At 40.0% G+C, this 20,626-nt stretch overlaps 1 protein-coding gene and 1 pseudogene across 5 annotated transcripts in view; both read right to left on the minus strand.

The window, feature by feature from the left end:
• AKT3 (AKT serine/threonine kinase 3) overlaps positions 1-20,626 on the minus strand; it is a 307,020-nt gene that overhangs the window by 211,924 nt on the left and 74,470 nt on the right. The gene's annotated exons all lie outside the window — the stretch shown is intronic.
• LOC127483466 (protein LSM14 homolog A pseudogene) overlaps positions 1-20,626 on the minus strand; it is a 58,177-nt pseudogene continuing 37,551 nt past the window's right edge.

Consider the following 20,626-nt stretch of genomic DNA (forward strand, 5'->3'; position numbering starts at 1 on the left):
TCTTTATTAAAGTCCCAGGGTATGAAATCTGAGGGGAAGGGTCTCTTTTTCAGATACCTAGAAACCTGTTTTTTGAACCAAATGTTAGCCCTGTATCTAGGAAATTAACACGAATAATATTAACTTCACACATGTACATGACTCTGTTTCTCTTTAAAAAAAAGATTTATTTATTTACTTATTTGAAAGTCAGAATTACAGGGAGAGAGGGTGAGACACAGAGAGGGAGATATTCCATCCTCTGGATCACTCCCCAAACAGCTGCAACAGCCAGCCATAGGTAGGCCAGTCTGAAGCCAGGAATCAGGAGCTTCTTCCAGGTCTTCCCCATGGGTGCAGAGGCCCAAGCACTTGGCCATTTTCCACTGCTTTCCCAGGCACATTAACAAGGAGCTGAATCAGAAGTGGAGCAGCCAGGACTCAAACTGGCACCCATATGGGATACCGGCACCTCAGAAGGCAACTTAACCCGCGGCACCACAGTGCCGGCACCATCTGTCTTTTTTTTTTTTTTTTTTTTTTTTGACAGACAGAGTGGACATGAAAGGTCTTCCTTTGCCATTGGTTCACCCTCCAATGGCCGCCGCGGCCAGTGCGCTGCAGCCGGCGCACCGCGCTGATCCGAAGCCAGGAGCCAGGTGCTTCTCCTGGTCTCCCATGGGGTGCAGGGCCCTAGCACTTGGGCCATCCTCCACTGCACTCCCTGGCCACAGCAGAGAGCTGGCCTGGAAGAGGGGCAACCGGGACAGAATCCAGCGCCCCGACCAGGACTAGAACCCGGTGTGCCAGCACCGCTAGGTGGAGCCTAGCCTGTTGAGCCGCGGCACCGGCCCCATCTTTCTCTCTTTTTATCATCAATAAAGAACACTAGCAGTATGAACTACAGCTGCATTCTTCAAAGACTTCAACGTTTTCTGACCTGTTTCATGAAAACAAATATCGGTATTTTCTGCAGATTTGTTAGTGATTTGTTTCTTTGAATGCTTCTGTTTCCCTCTCTCAAGTCACTACTATGTAAAAAGTGGCACTAGAACAGCTATTTCCAATTACACCAATAAAAAACTATTCCAATAAGGTATTAAGGTACATTCATCATGCTGATATTTTCTAACCTAAAATCAAGTTTTAAAAATGACATATCTATCACACATAATTTTGAAAATTTATAGGTAAGGGGCCAGTGCTGTGGCATAGCGAGAAAAGCCGTCGCCTGCAGTGCCGGCATCCCATATGGGTGCCGGTCAAGTCCCGGCTGCTCCAATTCTGATCTAGCTCTCTGCTATGGCCTTGGAAAGTGGAAGAATGTGTTCCAAGTCCTTGGGCCCCTCTACCCATGTGGGAGACCCAGGAGAAACTCCTGGCTCTTAGCTTTGGATTGGTGCAGCTCTGGCCATTGCGGCCACTTTGGGGGTGAACTTGTAGATGGAAGACCTTTCTCTTTCTCTTTCTCTTTCTCTCTGCTGCTGCCTCTAACTCTGCCTTTCAAATAAATAAATATTTTAAAAATTATAGGTAAGAATATTAAGCTAAATAATAACTAGATGGTAGATAAACAGGGAATCAAAATTTTTCTTTTGTAAGTTTATTGGACATAGTCTTATAAGATACTTATCTAGGTCAATAAGAGTGTTTCATGTTTCCATTGCATACTTCTTACTCATTTTAATTTCCTAACCAATTTTGTCCTACTTAAGAGCATTTCTTTGTGCTACATAGCTCACTTTTCCAAGTTTTCTACTAACTGTTTAAGCAACTGAAGAAAAGAAGAGCAGCACACACGATGGACTATAAAGGACTTCCTACCTTAGTAATCACTCAGGTTAACCACTGGTTTCTTGAACAAAACAAAGGCTAAGAAACAAGCAAATTTACCCTGTTCAGAAAAATTACTTTTGTGCAATTAAAAATGAAAAGAATTGAAAATTAAAATTACTTGAGTTTTCTAAATACATTTCATCCCAATTAAGCTGTAAGTACTCTGTATTCCCAGTATTAAATATTTGTAGATCTTTTTCATACTCCTTGGTCTAATTGGAGTCATGTGCCTCCCTATGATGGCTGCCCATTTACTTTCCCAAAGAGAAAGGTTTTAAAATAGTAAAACTACATAGTTAGGACCCATTCTTAATGCTATGAAAACCATGGATTCCATGTAAATAGTAAATATGAAATTTTGGTGATCAGAAAGCTTAAACATTTGTTTTTATGTTTGTTTCTCATTTGGTAGTAGAGATAGCAAAACAAACTTCTATTTTCCCATCATAAACCTATTTCTCTTCATAAGGATATTCTCTGAGTCCTCGTCTTCAAGAAAGAGAGCAAGCACTCAAAGCCACAGAAATCATGGCTGCAGAAAGAAGCCAAGGGTTCCAGGCTACCTCAAAAACAAACAAAAACATTAGACTAAAATAAATAAAATTTGTAAGTGGACCATCTACTGAAATGAAGCTTTATTAGAGTCTTTAACACAAACTGCAATGACAGACCAAGACTAGCTTGCTACACACCCTATAGAACACAGACACCCTACCATGTAGGAGAAGCCAGGGAGGTGGTTTACAGTTCTTCACTGTCTCTCCCAACTGACACAAAGTAATTTCACTCTTAGTCTATTGGCCAGAAACAGATTATTACAGTCACAACATAACAGCATGCGAAGATGGAAAATGTAAAAGCAGGTGGAAAAGCTGATCTCTGCCTCAGAAAAGTGACTCTCAAATACTGCTCAAGGAAATTGCAAGCTGCGTGTTAAAAGATTAGGTTGTAAGTGACCTCTAAACCACAATTCATTAGATAAATCAATTTCATTATATATATTACAATGTACAGTATCTTTTTCCTGGCAGGAAAAAGCAAATCCTTTGTTTAAACTAATTTTGATAGCTGTGTTTTCCAAAATAGCAATAACTAATCTTAATAACACTAAAAATAACCATGTGAAGTTCATTCTGTGTTTGAAATTCAGAGAGTAGTTTTATTAAGTTGGAATAGATTTTCAAAAAATTTCACAATTTGTCAAATACAGAGATACAGTGACTATGTATATTAGAAAATATCTAATTTTTGATGCCTCTTACTTCACATAAGAAAGCCTAGTTTTTTAAATGCAAGTATCATAAAATAATTTAGTACTACAAATAACAATATATGAAAAATACATAACTTTATTAGTCATCAAAGAAATGTTAACACAACAATGCCATTTCATAACACATCTACCTGAATAATTAAAATGATAAAAACAATCTCAAGTACTGATGAGGATACACAACAAATGAAACTCACAAATTGCTGATGGGAATCTGAAGAACCAACACTTCAGGGAACACCTAGGAGTATCTATAAAAGCTGAATATAATAAGCGTATTCTATAACCCCAGCAATCTCGCTTCTAGATCTATACCCAATACAAATGTGAAGGTACACATCCTGAAAAACATATAGCCCAAAAGTAAAACCACCCATATGCCAAACAGAACAGATAAACTATGGTCTAGACACACAGTGAAAATCTAACAAGCATGAATGAAACAACATGGATAAATCTCACAAATAAAATGATGAACAAAGGAAGCCCTATGATTCCATATTCAAAAACCGGAGAAACTAACACCAAGTACTACTCATAGATGGGGTAGAAGTCGAAGTTCCCCTGACAACTTGGCTAGGCACAGTGTCTCAAGTAGAAGGCAAAGGCTTTATAATTGTTATTTTATTTGGGCACTAATTACATGGTGTATTCACCTTGTAAAAATTCACAGAGCTATATCCTTATGATCTGCTTGCTTGTTTGCATGTTCTCACATTTGAAGGAAAAGGTTACATTAAAAACTGATTACAGGTAGCCAGCGCTGCAGCTCAATAGGCTAATCCTCCGCCTTGCAGTGCCAGTACACGGGGTTCTAGTCCCAGTCGGGGCGCTGGATTCTGTCCCGGTTGCCCCTCTTCCAGGCCAGCTCTCTGCTATGGCCCGGGAGTGCAGTGGAGGATGGCCCAAGTCCTTGGGCCCTGCACGCCATGGAAGACCAGGATAAGCACCTGGCTCCTGGCTTCAGATCAGTGCGGTGCGCCGCCGCAGCGCACTGGCCGCAGCGGCCATTGGAGGGTGAACCAACGGCAAAGGAAGACCTTTCTCTCTGTCTCTCTCTCTCACTGTCCACTCTGTCAAAAAAAAAAAAAAACAAAAAACCCTGATTACAGGTAACAGAATTAGAATCTTGATTTACCTCATTTGGCACCACCCTTACTAGCTTCAAAGGTAATGTTTGAACTGGCTATTCTGATCACCAAGAGAGAATTTCATGTGTGGTAACTGTACTTAGGGATCCTCACTCACTAAAAAACATTAAATTAAATTAAATTAAATTAAGCATTTAAATTCTCCAAACATTATTATTTTCCAAGTAACGGGTGAGGACTTAAAATTTCTTATAATGTCCTTTTTGATGGTCTAAGTTCTAAAACAGAAACATGTAGAGATTTCAGAAAACAGTTTAGGTCTATCCGACTTATGTTACAAAAAAAAAAAAAAAAAACAGGTGCAGTGATTTGCCCAGAGTCACAAAAGTGGTGGTATGGATGGTACTAGCAGACAGCTCCCCAGAAGGAGAACGTATTACTCTGCCCTGTAACCTGTTCTCCTGCCCACTGAATCTGACAGCAAGTATGGAGGTTTTATTATGCAAAAAAATTTCCTATAGCATGCCATTGAAGTTGGATTTAGTTAATTCAAGAGATAAGCACTATGTAAAGTGAGTGTGCGTGCGTGTGTGTGTGTGTGTGTGTGTGTACGCGCGCGCGCACTTTATTGATCTGGAAAACAATTTCCAAAAACCAATGCCTTATGTAGACTTTCAAAAAATTAACATAGCAAAATCTCTACAACTCAAATCAAAATATGAACAAACTGCAATGACACAAATTCCCAATGCAGAATCAAAACAAAAACATCTTTCAGATTCATTGGATTTTTTTTTTTACTTTGCTTTGTTTCTATTTCCAGTTAGCTCTATTTTTGTGTTTACTTTACTAAACTTAAACATAAGTGTATGTTCTCTATATTCTAAAATGTTTCTCCGTATCTTTTTTTCAGCAGTTTTTTAAGATTTATTTATTTATTTGAAGAGCAGTTACAGAGAGGCAGAGGGAGAGGGAGAGGGAGAGGGAGAGGGAGAGGGAGAGGGAGAGGGAGAGAGACAGAGAGAGAGAGAGAGAGAGAGAGAGAGAGAGTGAGTCTTCCATCTGCTGGTTCATTCCCCAGATACCGCAACAGCCAGAGCTGTGCCCACCCGAAGCCAGGAGCCAGGAACATCTTCCAGGTCTCCCACGAGGGTGCAGGGGCACAAGGACTTGGGCCATCTTCTACTGCTTTCCCAGGCTGTGGTGGAATGAGAAGGCCATGCTAAGGTGGCCACTGGCAAGCAAGGGTCAGTTACTCAGGAATGGCTTTGAAACCCACCTGGCAATGGAGCCTGCCTGGCAACAGGCTGTGATTGGATGGCTTTGAAACCCACCTGGCAACGGAACCTGCCTGGCAACAGGCTGTGATTGGATGGATTTGAAACTCATATGGTGAACGGAAACTGCCTGGCAACAGGCTGTGATTGGTTGGGGCATAGAGCGCCCCTTGACCAGATTGGCTGGTCTTGGCTATGTAAGATGTTGTACCAACTGAAATAAACGAGTCTGCCAGCTGCTTGCCTCAAGCCCGCTTTCACCCGACTCCCAGGGTCCGTGTGGTGACTACGCGCCTCTTGCCCCCACCACGCTCCTCCTCTCAGAAACGAATCCACTGCAACATTGTTGAGAAATCAACTGCAACACCAGGCCATAGCAGAGAGCTGGATTGGAAGTGGAGCAGCCAGGATTCAAACTAGCGCCCATATAGAATGCCAGCACTGCAGGCAGTGGCTTCACCCACTAACCAGTGCTGTCCCCTTTTCAGTAATTTAACATCCCTCACTATGTTGGCCTTTCAGTCCTCTGTATTTTCAGATCTTTCTCAATATGTTTGTTATTTTTGATAATACCTAAATCTCATCCTATTTAACTGCAGGACTAAAATGTATTCCATCTTTTTGAGGGTACTTCAAAAAATTCTTGGAAAATTGAAATTAAAAGATATATTTATTTTGGTGCAAAAAAAATTTGAAACTAATGTATAGTTTCTTTTTAAAAAAAAATCATTTATTCACTTGAAAGAGTTACACAGAGAGAGAGAGACAAAGAGAGAGATAAGGTCTTCCATTTGCTGGTTCAATCCCCAGTTAGCTGCAATGGCCGGAGCTGCGCCTATCCGAAGCCAGGAGCTTCTTCCCGGTCTCCCACAAAGATGCAGGGGCCCATGGACTTGGGCCATCTTCTACTGCTTTCCCAGGCCACAGCAGAGAGCAGGATCAGAAGTGGAGCACCCAGGACTCAAACCAGTGCCCATATGGGATACCATCACTGCAGGCGGTGACTTTACCCACTATGCCACATCACCAGCCCCTTGCATAGTTTTTCAAAATGCCTATTCTCATGGATTTTTGAAGATCCTTTATTAGCATAAACTTGGAAAAATTTTATACCAAAATAAACTTATCTTTCAGTCTTACTTTGCATGATCTTCTTGAAGTACCCTTATACATTTCAATGAGCTACACATGTTACATCTTAAGTAATGTCTTTCCTCTAAATAACAGCAATATAAGCAAATATTTGATAAAGTTAAAGTTAGAAGTGTTAGAGAAAATTTTTCAATATAGACAATGCCTTGGCAAACAGTGTGTCACTGAGTTAATAAATCATTCATTGTTACTTGCTTGAATATTTGCTACCCTTATTTTATCAAGAGTACACAGGAAGAAAAGAAGAAACTTCCAAGTTTGAAGAACTAGGTCACAGGTGGAATGCAGACTGAACCTCTGATTCCTGGTATACTTGTATTTTAAACTAACATTCTCTGCAGAAAACAGGAGGAATTCCATGATCTCTGCACATTTAATGATTCCGTATCCAGTAGTTCATTTTATTTTAAGAAATGAGTGTATCAGAGACAATGAAGGAGGGGGTGTCTTTTCCCTTGATCATCTCCAGTATTCATGAATATGCTTAGAATGGAAATAAATCAGGAGGAAAATAGGACAAAGAAGGCATCAGAAATTTTCAGCCCTGTGTTTTACCTCAGAAGAAATCTTATTGTCACTAGGAACATGAACACGAGGGGGGGGTGGGCCAGCACAGGAAAGGCACAACTGCAAGTGGCCACGCTGAGTTCAACAACAATCATCAAAAGGGGCTTTGGGATCTCACCAGCTGCAAAGTTTTTGTATTAGGCTGTGATTCCACTGGGAGGATGGGAGCCCCTAAATAATGATGTCAAAAGGGTTTTTACACGCCCAGGAAGCTATTTCAAGCAAACAAAAATCTACATTTGTTCCTAATGGAGGTTAAGGCCTTTGAGGATTAAAGACGGAGCATGTAGATGGCTATTATCTAAAAAAGTATTGTTCAACATAACAAAGGAATATATTCCTAAAAAGGAGTATCTTTTCACTGTAAAACTCTTCAGAAATGATATGAACTTTCCAGATATGAACAAGAAGTGTCAGAAAGATGCTTTACTTTGAAAGTTATATGGCAACATGAATTTGACAAAAGAGAACTGCAGAGAAATCTCATTACTGGAACATGTAGACACTGTATTTTAATATTTTTATCATATTATGTAATTCATAATGACTGTTCCAACACACTTTGGGGAAAGAATTATGTTCCAGCTTCCACTGACCTCTTACTTTTGTGTTCTGCTTAGTGCACCTCAGCAAATGCAGCATATTTATGCTCATTTGTACAAAAAGCAAAATGATGTTCTTCTAACAGACAATGAAGAGATTAAAGAAAAATATCAGCAACGAACAGATCAAAATATTACCCAACATTTGGTCTTAAAAGTCAATGAGACATTCTTTTTTCGGAGTCAAGAGAAAATCTTACCTGCAATTCTCCAAACAGGTTGCAGTGCATCTGCAACTATCTATTTGCTACCTACTCCGAATAGTGTATTTTTTCTCTTCATTGAAGTTTACCAGGTTTATGCCACAAGTTCTACTCCTGGCCACTTGTTGCAAAGGGCTTTCCTAATTCATAGTTGTTTTTTACACAGATTACAATGATGTCAGCAAACAGGCTCCTTTCCAAATGAAAGGTCTGGTATTACGCTGAAAGGGCCACAAAAAACCACAACAAAATACAAGCTGACTTGTCCATAAACACAACAAAACTCAAAAGGCAAAAAAAGTTCACTTAACATATACTATAGGTTTCTTGTAAACATGACTAGAAACAATTTCAGAGAATAACGAATCACAAGCTACTTAGCTGGCAACGAAATGAGTTCTGCACAAAGCCTGGGATACATGGTTAAACCCATCACATGCAAAAACTGTGACACCGTGCTTCTGCCACCACCACAATCTGCAGATTGCTTTATGTGGAACCCAACAGTTCTAGCAATGCTGTATAATCTCACATCCCTCCTGTGTCAAGTGAAGGAAAAGTTAACACATATAAAAACATAAGGGCATAAACACATGTTGCAAAATGCATAGAATATTTTATCTTGTTTATATATGTTTTAAAGAAATCAACTTGGTTTGTTTGTTGGTTTGCCTGGTTTTCTGCATGCTTGTTTAATAATTATGTTCCACAGTTTGTTTAATAATTACATTGCACAGTCATCCACAATTGTTCAGAGGTTTTGAAAAAATCAAGTTGGAAAAAGTCGTGGGGAGGGAAGAAGTCTGGTTAGCTTTCTAAACATGAGCCCTATATTTGAACATGAAGATAAAAGAGGCAAAACTAAATTGATCAGGATAGAAAACAAGAATCAGATAAAAATTCTTCCTTCTAGTTGAGGACAAAAAGGTGACACAGAGTGACATTTTACACCCACAACTCAGGTGCTGACATGCACAATTTTGCCCACAAAGAAATGAGCCGTTTTATTAGTGCTTATGAAACACCCTTGGGCCAGGGGTTTGGTCCAGCACTTAAGGTGCCACCTGAGCTACCTGCATCCCACATTGGAGGGCCTGGATTTGTATCCCTGCTCTGCTTTCAATTCCACCCTCCTGCTAAGGCGCACATTGGGAGGCAGTAACTGAGGTTTAAGGTTTGGGTCCGTGCCACTCATGTAGGAGACCTGGATCGAGTTCCAAGTTTCCCAGCTTCAGCTTGGCACTGCGTTGGCTATTGCAGGCATTTAAGGAATGAATCATAAAATGGAGTGTATCTGTCTGGGTCTCCCTCTGTCTCTGTCTCTGAAATAAAAAAATATAAAAATAAATAAAATTTTAAAAATTCATTAACCATAATCCATTTAGCAAATAACTAAAATAACATTAAGAAAATAACTCAATAATCTTATATGTAGAAGTTTCATAAAATTGTTAAATTTTAAAGTTCACTAGAAGACTAGTATCAGTGTGATTAGCAAAGTAAGTCAACAATGCAAAGATAGTAGTAATCACATGAACTTTTCAAATTTAAGGGTTTACTTTTGTTCTAAAGGAGGCGTTTTCTGAAAAGTAAGACGCACAGGCCCTTAGAGACTGCCTGTATACACTGTTTGTGTATGTGTATGCGAGTGTGTCTTTCAAAGTCCTGAATCTTCAGTGTGTCAAAGCTAGCCTTAGCATGTGAGTCAGAGTGACATCTAGTGGCAACTCTAACAAACAGTGAGTGTTTGGTACTCCATCTCTTGGAAATAGCATTGCATGAATATTCTACCTCTAATATTTTAAGCTGATTTTTCAATTTCCCCACTACTGAAATTTTTGTTTCCTCCTTTTCCTTAACACCTCTAGTCCTACATCTTCTAGTTCTGCAGTCTACAGGTTTCTGTCTACAAGTCATTTCCTATAGAATCCACGATCAGCCTATGTTTTTCTCATCTTTTTCTTTCACGGTACACATTTTACCAATTTCCACCCCAGGTATATTATATTACCTGTTTTCTGTGTAACTCTTCAGAGTATTCCTCTATTAAATCAGGAGACTGAGCCAAATGAATCCATCATAATTCATGCAACCTTGGGAAATTATTTCATTCATTTCTAGTTGATATGATCATATCATCATCTTTCCAAAGCAGTCATGCCATATCTTCTTTATCCTGTTCAAGCCTTTCTTTATCAAACCCCATCTCTCTCATTTTATAACAATTTCACTTCATAGGAAACATGGAAACCATTAAATGTAAATAACCTCTAACTACCAGCTCTCCATTTCAAAGACTATTTAGAATACCCCCTTTCCTTTATGTCAAAGAAAAACATACATATGTTCCTTTTTAAGGATTAACCCCTTTCCTTGTGTTCATTTTTTTCTGTTATTTATCTCTAGGATTTGGTAATATCAATGACTGTATCTCTCTTTAATCTTTGTAATTTCCCTCTGCATTTTGACTGCTTCCCTAAAACCTATGAGCACATGCTTAAACACACCCTACCTAAAAATTACTTTCTTTAACCTCCTACAATCTTTTTGTCTTCCTCTTGTCAAAAAATAACCAAAAAATCTATAATGATGTCCTCTTTCTCTTCAATATCCATTAATTCTTCAACTTCTAATAATTTGCTTTTCACCATCACTATCTTACTGACACTGGCTTCTAGAAAGTCACCAGTAAGGTCATAAGTGACCTCTTTAATAGCTTCCTTTTGCTGGAATCCTTACATGATGTTGCAATAATTGCTGTCTTACTTGGTTTCTACAATGCAGCCATCCTTTTATTCTATCTCCTTCATGATTCCTTTTTTGCCTATTTTTCCTTTTCATACTATCTAAACGTAAGATGGCCTCATACATTTTGGTAAAAAAGCAGCAGCAGCAGCAGCAATGAAAAAAAAATTTTTTAAAGACTTCACTTATTTATTTGAGAGGCAGAGTTACAGACAGACAGAGGGAGAGACAGAAAAAAGGTCTTCCATCTAATGGTTCACTCTCCAAATGGCCGCAACAGCCAGAGCTGGGCTGATTCAAAGCCAAGAGTCAGGAGCTTCCTCCCGGTCTCCCAGGCAGGTACAGGGACCCAAGCACTTTGGCCATGTTCTACTGATTTCCCAGGGCATTAGCAGAGAACTGGATGGGAAGAGGAGCAGCCAGTACACAAACCAGTGCCCACATGAGGTGCCAGCACTGCAGGCAGAGGCTTAGCCTACTACGCCACAGCGCCAGTCCCACGGAAGTCTTATTCCTTCAGTCAAAGTGATTCAGTTTTAAGTGAACATTAATTTCTCTATAAATTTATCCCAAATTTACATTCTGTTAATCTACCATTCCTTTCCTCAAAATGCTGCTTCAAACCTACTTCATTTAAACCTGCCCTGATAATTTCTAATCATTGTCTCTATCACTGTCCAGTCATTCCTAATTCATTGTCTGTAATGAACTGATTTTTATATTATATTAACATGTATTTTATGTCACCTTTGGATCTGCCCTAACGTCTTTTTAATTCTATATGTTTACTTACAAATACCATGTGCCACTCTATGTATAACCCCCCTCCCCCTTCTCAAATACATACTGTATTTTATGAAGGCAGCAAGCTTCATGCTCTAATTTTCCAATTCTGGGTATTTCTTCAAAATGCCTTGAATTGAAACACTACTCTTCACGTAGCAGTTTCTTAGTACAGTTTATTGATTAAGGCTAGTACTTGAATACCTGGTCAATTTATGAAAAAGAAATGATAAAAATCATATTTTAAAAAAACTTGACTTCCTTTGGCTTTAGCTGTTGGCACTAACATAATCAGAGTATAAACCATAGGAAGTGAGAGAATGCTTAGAAAAAAATTCTAATTCTGAGCTAATTGGACCAATTGTACTTGTGAATGTTGCTCTGTAATTTACAAGAGATCTTCAAAAAGTTCACAGAAACTATGCATCATGAAAAATGTATGCATGGATTCCAAAAAATAAAACTTTGCATCAAAATAAACTTAGCTTTTAATTTCATTTTCCACAATTTTTTTAAAAATTTTGTATTATTTTTATTTGCAAGGCAGAAAGAGACACAGAGAAAAAGATTACTGCTTCACTCCCCAAATACCAAGGCCAACGCTAGGAGCCTAGAACTCAATCCGCCTCTCCTACATGCAAGGCAGGGACCCCATGAGTCACCACCTTCTGCTCCCCCAACCCCGTGCATATTAGCAGGAAGCTGGAATGGAAGCAGAGCTGAGACCTGAACCCAGATACCCTGATATGCAATTCAGGCACCCCAAACAGCATCCTCACCACAGTTCTAAGCATTCACCCTCTATGATCTCTATGAAGCAGCCTCAAAACTTGTGACAGTTCTAATTTACACCCAACAAAATATATTTTTAACCACTTCTCAAAAAGACTATGAAATGGAAGACATATACCTCTAGAAAATTACTAGCAGAACCGTGAATTTCAACACATTTTAAGGATCTATACAACTTTTATAATATGAAGATATTTGCCACAAGGTAAGTTTCAGTCTGAAAAAATATGTTCCTAGACCAAATATGACAGGTTGTTTAAAGAATATGCAAGGTAATGATAAATGATGCAGACATTCTTGCTAAATCCTTGGATTTGGATTTAAGTATCAAAAAGCTTAAATATTATAAGAAACAATATTTTCTCTAAATTTTATGTATGTAACAGTCTCATTTCTTCTTATGAGGAGGGAGTGTGCTATCTTCATGTTTTTAAAGAAACTCTTTTTATTTTCTTTTTCTCCTTAGTCTAGTGAAGAGCGAGTCAGAATGAACCACACAGCAGGGTCATTCTGCTAGGTGGCCCTGTCCACTGCTGTGGGAGGAGAAACACTTTGATCCAGGCAGGGTGTTTGGGGAAGGATGGGATCTGGGGGCCAGGGGTGGGACTGGATAGAAGAGGGCTCAGATTCAGAAATGCAAAACAGAGAAGACAGAAACACTGCTGAATGGACGACCTTTGTCTAGAGGAATAGGCCTGGGGCACACATGAAGAACCAAAACAGGACCCATGGTAACAGGGAAGTGAGGAGGAGGACAGAAAAGCAGAACATGATCAAGGCCGAGGTCTTACGTATCACAGGGTCCTTAGCTCTGGGCCTACAACTGTCTAAAACCACTCAGACTAGCGAATCTACGACTCAAATCAATACCTCACCAAACCAAAATTCTACTAGCTCACAGCCAGTTGCTGAGCTGGGTCAATGTCAAGCATGGGGCGTAAATTGTGCCATCAGAATGGCTCTGTTTTAGTATCGGACACAACCAGATTTTCTGGGTACACCAGAAATCACTAGATGAGAGAACATTTTTAACTAAGAAAAAAACCTTCCCAATTCTTAAAAGTAGGGAGGAAAAGATACAAAAATCAAGCATATGCATCTAAAAGGTGTTATCTAATACAGTGACACAGCATAGCAATTTTAAATAGCCTTGAAATGCTGAATTACTTATAAGAACCACAAACAGAGCTTTCTGAACAGCTTTGATTCTGAAATGAACATTCTTTGTATTTGACGCAATTAATTCAGCCTTTTTTGTGGTCGATGCTATAAATGTTACGAAAATTATGTACTTCCCATGTTCATTACCTAAATTTCACATAATAATAGCTTTGTTAAATTAATTTTTCCCTAAAATAGATAAAACAATTATTCCTTATTAAGGATTAATCACTTGCCAAATTTAATTTTCTAAAACAACCTCATTTCAATTACATACAAATCTTGGATTTAGTATTTTCAACTTCTCAGTTTACTCTTTTACACTCAAATAGATTTTTAAATTTTTAAGTAACAAAAGCATTTTGCATGTATTCCTTTGGTTTTTAAGTGTCTGCAGCCTTTATGTTCACTAATAGCTTAACTCTGAATGCTTTGTTCCAGAGAATAATGCTGGAAACAATTGTTAACTTAGAGAATGCTGTCACAACAATATACCTCAGTTAAACAGGACTAGTTAGTATCAGGTACCCTACCTCTGAATTTAGGCCTTTGGAATGGGTGAGGGAAAGGAAATTTAAGTGTTCATCTCATCTTCTAAGCACAGAATTGGCCATAAGCAGGTATCAGACCCTTGGACTGATTCTACCTCCTTTCTCAATACATACTCTTCTCCCTCATCCTTTTTTATTTCTACTAGTCTTGGGGACTTCATGCTTTTTCCACTGTGTCAGAACATCTTGATTTACCATCACTTCCCCAAATGCCCCGCATCTTTAAATTCAGTCTTTACTCCACCACCATCTGATCTCAGCAGAGAACAAGAAGGCAAACTGCTTCAAAAAAGTAAGTAAAAGAACATGTTCAGGCCAGCGCCGCGGCTCACTAGGCTAATCCTCCGCCTTGCAGTGCTGGCACACCGGGTTCTAGTCCGGGGCGGGGCGCCGGATTCTGTCCTGGTTGCCCCTCTTCCAGGCTAGCTCTCTGCTGTGGCCCGGGAGTGCAGTGGAGGATGGCCCAAGTCCTTGGGCCCTGCACCCCATGGGAGATCAGGATAAGTACCTGGCTCCTGCCATCGGATCAGCGCAGTGCGCCGGCTGCAGCGCGCCGGCCGCGGCAGCCATTGCAGGGTGAACCAACGGCAAAGGAAGACCTTTCTCTCTGTCTCTCTCTCTCACTGTACACTCTGCCTGTCCCCAAAAAAAAAAAAAAAAAAAAAAAAAAAAGAACATGTTCAAATCTTCAAGAAGATAATTAAAATTTTTAGTTAGCACTGACTACTAAAAACTTTATAATTTATAGGATCTTGGGGGAGGACATTTGGAATAGCAGTTAAGGGCCACCTTGTGATGTCTACATCCCATGTTTGAGTCCTGCCTCCACTCTGATTCCAGGTTCCTGCTAATGGGAACCCTGGGAGGCAGCAGGTAATGGCTCAAGTACTTGGGTCTCTGCTACCCATGAAGGAGACACGGACTGAGTTCCAGGTTCCTGCTTTCAATCTGCTCCAGCCCTAGTTGTTACAAGAATTTGGGGAGTGAACCAGCAGATGGAAGATCTCTCTCTCTCTCTGTCTCTCTCTCTCTGCCTTTCTAATAAATAATAAAATTATTAAGAAAGAAAATATGGGGCTGACACTGTAGTGCAGCAGGTGAGGCCGCTGCCTGCAACATTCACATCCCATTTGTGCTCTGGTTTGAGCCCCAGCTGCTCTTTTTCCAATCCAGATCCCTGCTGGTACACTGGGAAAGCAGTGGAGGATGGCTCAAGTCCTTGGGCCCCTGCACCAGTGTGGACACCTGGATGAGGGTCCTGGCTCCTGGCTTTAGCCTGACCCAGTCCTGGCAGTTGCAGCCATTTAGGGAGTGAACCAGTGGGTGTGAGACTTTCTCTCTCTCCCTCTCTCTATTTCTTGCTCTCTGTAACTCTTTCAAATAAATCAATCCTTAAAAATAAATAAATAAATGGTGAGTATCATCCCTTTTTCTACAACAACAACAAAAAAAGGGTGGGGAAGAAAATATGTTCTGAAGTTAAATTCTATGCCATGAAGGCTTGGATTCAAAACCTTCCCACCACAGTGGCTTGCTGTGTATGAAATATTTAGTTCAAGAGATATTTGCCAAATTAATAAACATATCACTGAAGATCCTTCATTAAGGGTGGGAAGGTGGGTGGGAGGGTGGGAGAGTAGAAGAATCACTATGTTCCTAAATTTGTATTTATGAAATGCAAGATGTTTGTATAAGTAAAATAAAAGGTTTTTGGGTTAAACAAAACTTCAATTAATTTATCTCATAAAGGCTTCTTCCTGTTCCTTACCTGCATCTTGCATGTGGATACCAACCCAAAAGAGTGGAAATTAAAGATTATATCTTTGAGGGGCTGGCGCTATGGTGCAGCGGGTTAACACCCTGGCCTGAAGTGCCAGCATCCCATATGGGCACAGGTTCATGACCCGGCTGCTCCAGTTCTGATCCAGCTCTCTGCTATAGTCTGGGAAAGCAGCAGAAGATGGCTCAAGTCCTTGGGCCCCTGCACCCATGTGGGAGACCTGGAAGAAGCTCCTGGCTTAGGATTGGCATAACTCCAGGCACTGCGGCCAATTGAGGAGTGAAACATCAGGTGGAAGATCTCTCTCTCTCTCTCTCTCTCTTCTGTAACTCTGACTTTCAAATAAATAAATAAATCTTTAAAAAAAAAGATTATATCTTTGGAATGTTTCAATTACCAGTATACTGAAAAGAAGGTAAAACCATTTAAGATTTAAATAAGCTTAGTGTTAAGTATATTTTCTATGTTAACAGAATTATAAATTAAATTACTATAAAAACTCTCAGGATTCTCCAAACTATTATTTTATGTAGTATAATTTTATAATAACCTTGGCTTTTAATTTAGCCATTAATTAGGTTCAGAACTAAAGACACCAAAATAAGCCCATATTACAAGCAATTTCACCAAAAAGGTCACAGCATGAGGCTTTATAATCCCAAATTATGCATTATGAAGGTGCCTCTTTTCTTCTTTAAGTCATCAGGCACAGCCAAAAGAGTTAGGAAGCTGCAGGCACAACAGCAGACAACAAGGGGAGCGGTTAAGCTTCATCAAGGCAGTGGCCACAAGGACTAGAAGCCATCATGATTAAGAGATTGCTCACAGGGGCTGGCACTGTGATACAGCAGGTAAAGCTGCTGCCTGTGACACTGGCATCCCATATGGGTGCCAGATCAAGTCCTGGCAGCTCCATTTCCAATCAAGCTCCCTGGTAATGCACCTTGGAAAAGCAGCAGAAGATGGCCCAAGTGCTTGGACCCCTGCACTCATATGGGAGACTCAGAAGCTGCTTTTGGCTTTGGCCTGGTCCAGCCCTGGCCATTGCCACCATCTGGGGAATGAACCAGCAGATGGAAGATCTCTCTCCCTCTCTCTGTAACTCTGCCTTTCAAATAAATACATCATTAAAGAAAAAACAAGTGTATCATTAAAAGAGAGAGAGAGAGATTGCTTACATATAGCAGACTGATGCTACAGAAAACTGTACCCCATTTTTCACTTTAAGTTACAAATATGCAAAGGGTGAAGCTACAATAAACCAATTGTTGTTAGATAGTAATCCAACAATTTTCAACATACAGATACAGAAATTAATAGAAGTATAAATGTGTACAACATACATATATTTCCCAATTCTATTTACTGAAAGGAACTGAGAAAAAAGACACTATACAGTGAGCAAAACTAGTATCCAGATTCGGGGTTCTAAATGTCATTTTCTACACATAAAAGAACTTAGGAGGGCCAGCGCTGTGGTGTAGCAGGTAAAGCTACTGCCTGTAGTGCCGGCATCCCATATGGGCACCGGTTCAAGTCCCTGCTGCTCCACTTCCCATCTAGCTCTCTGCTATGGCTTGGGAAAGCAGAAGATGGCCCAAGTCCTTGGGCCCCGCACCCACGTGGAAGACCCAGAGGAGGCTCCTGGCTCCTTGCTTCGGATCAGCGCAGCTCCAGCCATTGCAGCCAACTGGGGAGTGAACCAGCAGATGGAAGACTCTCTCTCTCTCTGCCTCTCCTTCTCTCTCTGTTTAACTCTTTCAAGTAAAATAAATACATCTTTAAAAAAGAAAATAGGATTCCTTGGAAAACAGCTGATTACATGGCACAGGTAAGCATACTGCAAGATGAGACTGGAACATCTTCTTGTGTCAGAGAGTAAGGAGATGCTCAAATGATACAGACATGTTAAAGCACAAGAAGTTTGAAAAGAAGTTTGAAGAGGCTCTCACTGGACAAATCCAAAACAATTTGTATATCACACATGTAGTAAGAATTAAAACTCCTTGAATAAAACAAGAACCCATGATCTCATATTAATATAAATGAAAAAAAGGAATCAACAAAAGTGGAGATTTCTTATTGAAGATTGCTAACCTATTAATGTGGAAAAATAAGCAATTAGAAAATTAACAGTTAATACCTGTCTTAGTGCCAATTAACACAATAAATCTTTTTTTAAAGATTTTCATATTTACTTATTAATTTATTTGAAAGGGTTAAGACAGAGATACACACACACACACACACACACAATCTTCCACCTACTTTTTCATTCCTCAGATGGCTGCAACAGCTGCGGCTGGGCAAAACCGAAATCAGGAGCTTCTTGTCGGGCTCCCACATGGGTGCAGGGGCCCAAGCAATTGGGCCATCTTCCACTGCTTTCCCAGGACATTAGCAGGGAGCTAGATTGGAGCAGCTGTGACAGGAACCGGTGGCCACACAGGATGGCAGCACAACAGGTGGTGGCTTTACTGACTACACCACAAGGTTGGTGCCAAGAAACACCTTCAAATGTTAAAGCTAATGGGCAAGTTATATGGGAACATAATATTTACATATTTTCAAATTACCTCTTTAGAAAATAGTAACAGGGGTCAGCCCTGTAATACAGGAGGTTAGTGATGGAATTCCATAAAAGCTACCAGTTTGTGTCCAATTCCGATCCAACTCCCTGCTAATGCACCTGGGAAAGCAGTGGAAGTTGGCCCAAGTGGCCCCTGCACTCATATAGGAGACCCAGAAGAAGCTCCTGGCTCCTGGCTTCAGCCTGGCAAAGCCCTGGCTTAGCTGAATAGGCTGGGATAATAAATTTCACCCATTCATTTGTTATTCAATTCAACAAATACTAAAAGCCCTGCTCTTTTTACAGGCCCTGGGAGCACAGTAGGAAAAAGCAGACAAAAATCAACTACTTTAAGGAAACCAGGTAGAAGGGAATATAAAGTTCTGCAGAGGACTAAAGTTTTCAATTATAAGGTCATCAATTAAGCCTCATTAAGAAGGTAGGTTTTTGTTTTTGTTTTTGTTTTTAATTTATTTGAGGGACTGGTGTTATGGCAATAGAAGGCTAAGTAAGCCTCCGCCTGTGGTGCCAACATCCCACATGGGAGCTGATTAGCATCCCAGCTAGTCCTCTTCCAACCCAGCTCTCTGCCACAGCCTGGGAGAGGAGTGGAAGATGGCATGAGTGCCTGGGCCCCTGCACCCATGTGGGAGACCTGGAGGAAGCTCCTGGCTCCCAAGTAAATAAATAAATTTTTTAAAAATTATATTTGAAAAGCAGAGATACAGAAAGAGAGGTGAAAGAGAGAGAGAGAGAAAGAGCTCTTCCATCCACTGGTTCACTTCTCAAATGGCTACAATGGCACAGACTGGGCCAGGCTGAGGCCAGAAGCTTCTTTCTGGTCTCCCACATGGGTAGAGGGGCCCAAGCACTTGGGCCATCTTCCACTGCTCTCCCAGGTGCATTAGCAGAGAGCTGGATCAGAAGTGGAGCAGCCAGGACTCGAACCAGTGCCTGTATGGGATGCTGGAACCACAGACGGAGGCTCAGCCTTCTATGCCACAGCACTGGGCCAAGGTAGTTTTTAAGAAAAATCAAAATGAATAACTTTAATTATTAATCAGTGATGAGGGGGCACAGCTTTCTTAACAGAGAGAACAGCAAACTTTGGGATCGGAAAATGTCTGACATGTTCCAGGGAAGTATAAAAGCAGGAGCGGTTTCAACACAGAGAACACGGAGGGCCCTGGTAGGAAACTGCGTCAGAGAGGTAAGGAGGAGCCAGGTCATCTAGAGCCGTGGATCCTGGAAAGCACTTGGGCTTTGATTCCCAGTGAGATGGGAAGCCACAGGAGGTTTCTGAGCAGAGAAGCCACATCATCTGACTTAAGTTTTAATAGGATCACTGGCTCTGCTGCCTAGAAAATAAAATCAAGGGCATATTTGGCAAGAAAAAGAAAGCCAATACCAATCAAATTTAACTTCTCCACACTGGCCAGTCTCAGGATAAAATACAATAAAAACTTAAGCGGAAGCTAAATTAAGAAATAATGTTTTATACTATACCTTTCCAAAATAAAATGATAGTTAAGAATTAACTGTATAAGTTAAAAAGAAAAAAAAAATCAGTCTTGTTCCAATTTTCAGGCCTCATTTTTTAAAAATCAGTGAACTGATTTTCCATATTACTGAAGTGATCTGAAAGCTACATTTTAGTGTAAGCCTATAAAATATACTTAAATGAGAACCATTATTTAAATCATAAAACAAATATAGTAAATGCTTCAAAAAATGAAAGAAAGAGGTAGAGTAGAAAAATCATAAGGCACAAGAAATTAAAAGTAAGTAAAGGGAAAAAGGAAGGGAGGTTCTACTTCCATAAATGCCAGATAAGGTCATTTAGATGGAACTCCACAGAGAACAATTTAAATGTTGGACAAAAATGAAGACTCTGATAAATCAATTCCCACATTAAGATGGAATAACAAGTGGCTATTTTCAAATGGTAATAGGGAAATAAAAAATTAACTAGCTATTGCACATATCTGCAGCCTACATTCCCAACATCTGAGTAGACTAGGAAGTCTCGGGCCCTGAACTTGAATTAGAGTGTGTACTGCTAGTGCCTCTAAGGCATGGCGCACCTACATACAAAATAAAATCCCCTCGGGGGAAGATAACTTAATTCAAGTATCCATATCTCTACAAGTAAGTTTCAAACATCATGCCCCACAAACTCAGTCAATCCTCATTATTTGAGGATTCTGTATTTGCAAATTCAAATGTTCACCAAAAATTGCTTATAACCGAAAAATCAATACTCCA

This window comes from Oryctolagus cuniculus, chromosome 13 (genome assembly GCF_964237555.1).
Source record: "Oryctolagus cuniculus chromosome 13, mOryCun1.1, whole genome shotgun sequence".
NCBI lineage: Eukaryota > Metazoa > Chordata > Mammalia > Lagomorpha > Leporidae > Oryctolagus > Oryctolagus cuniculus.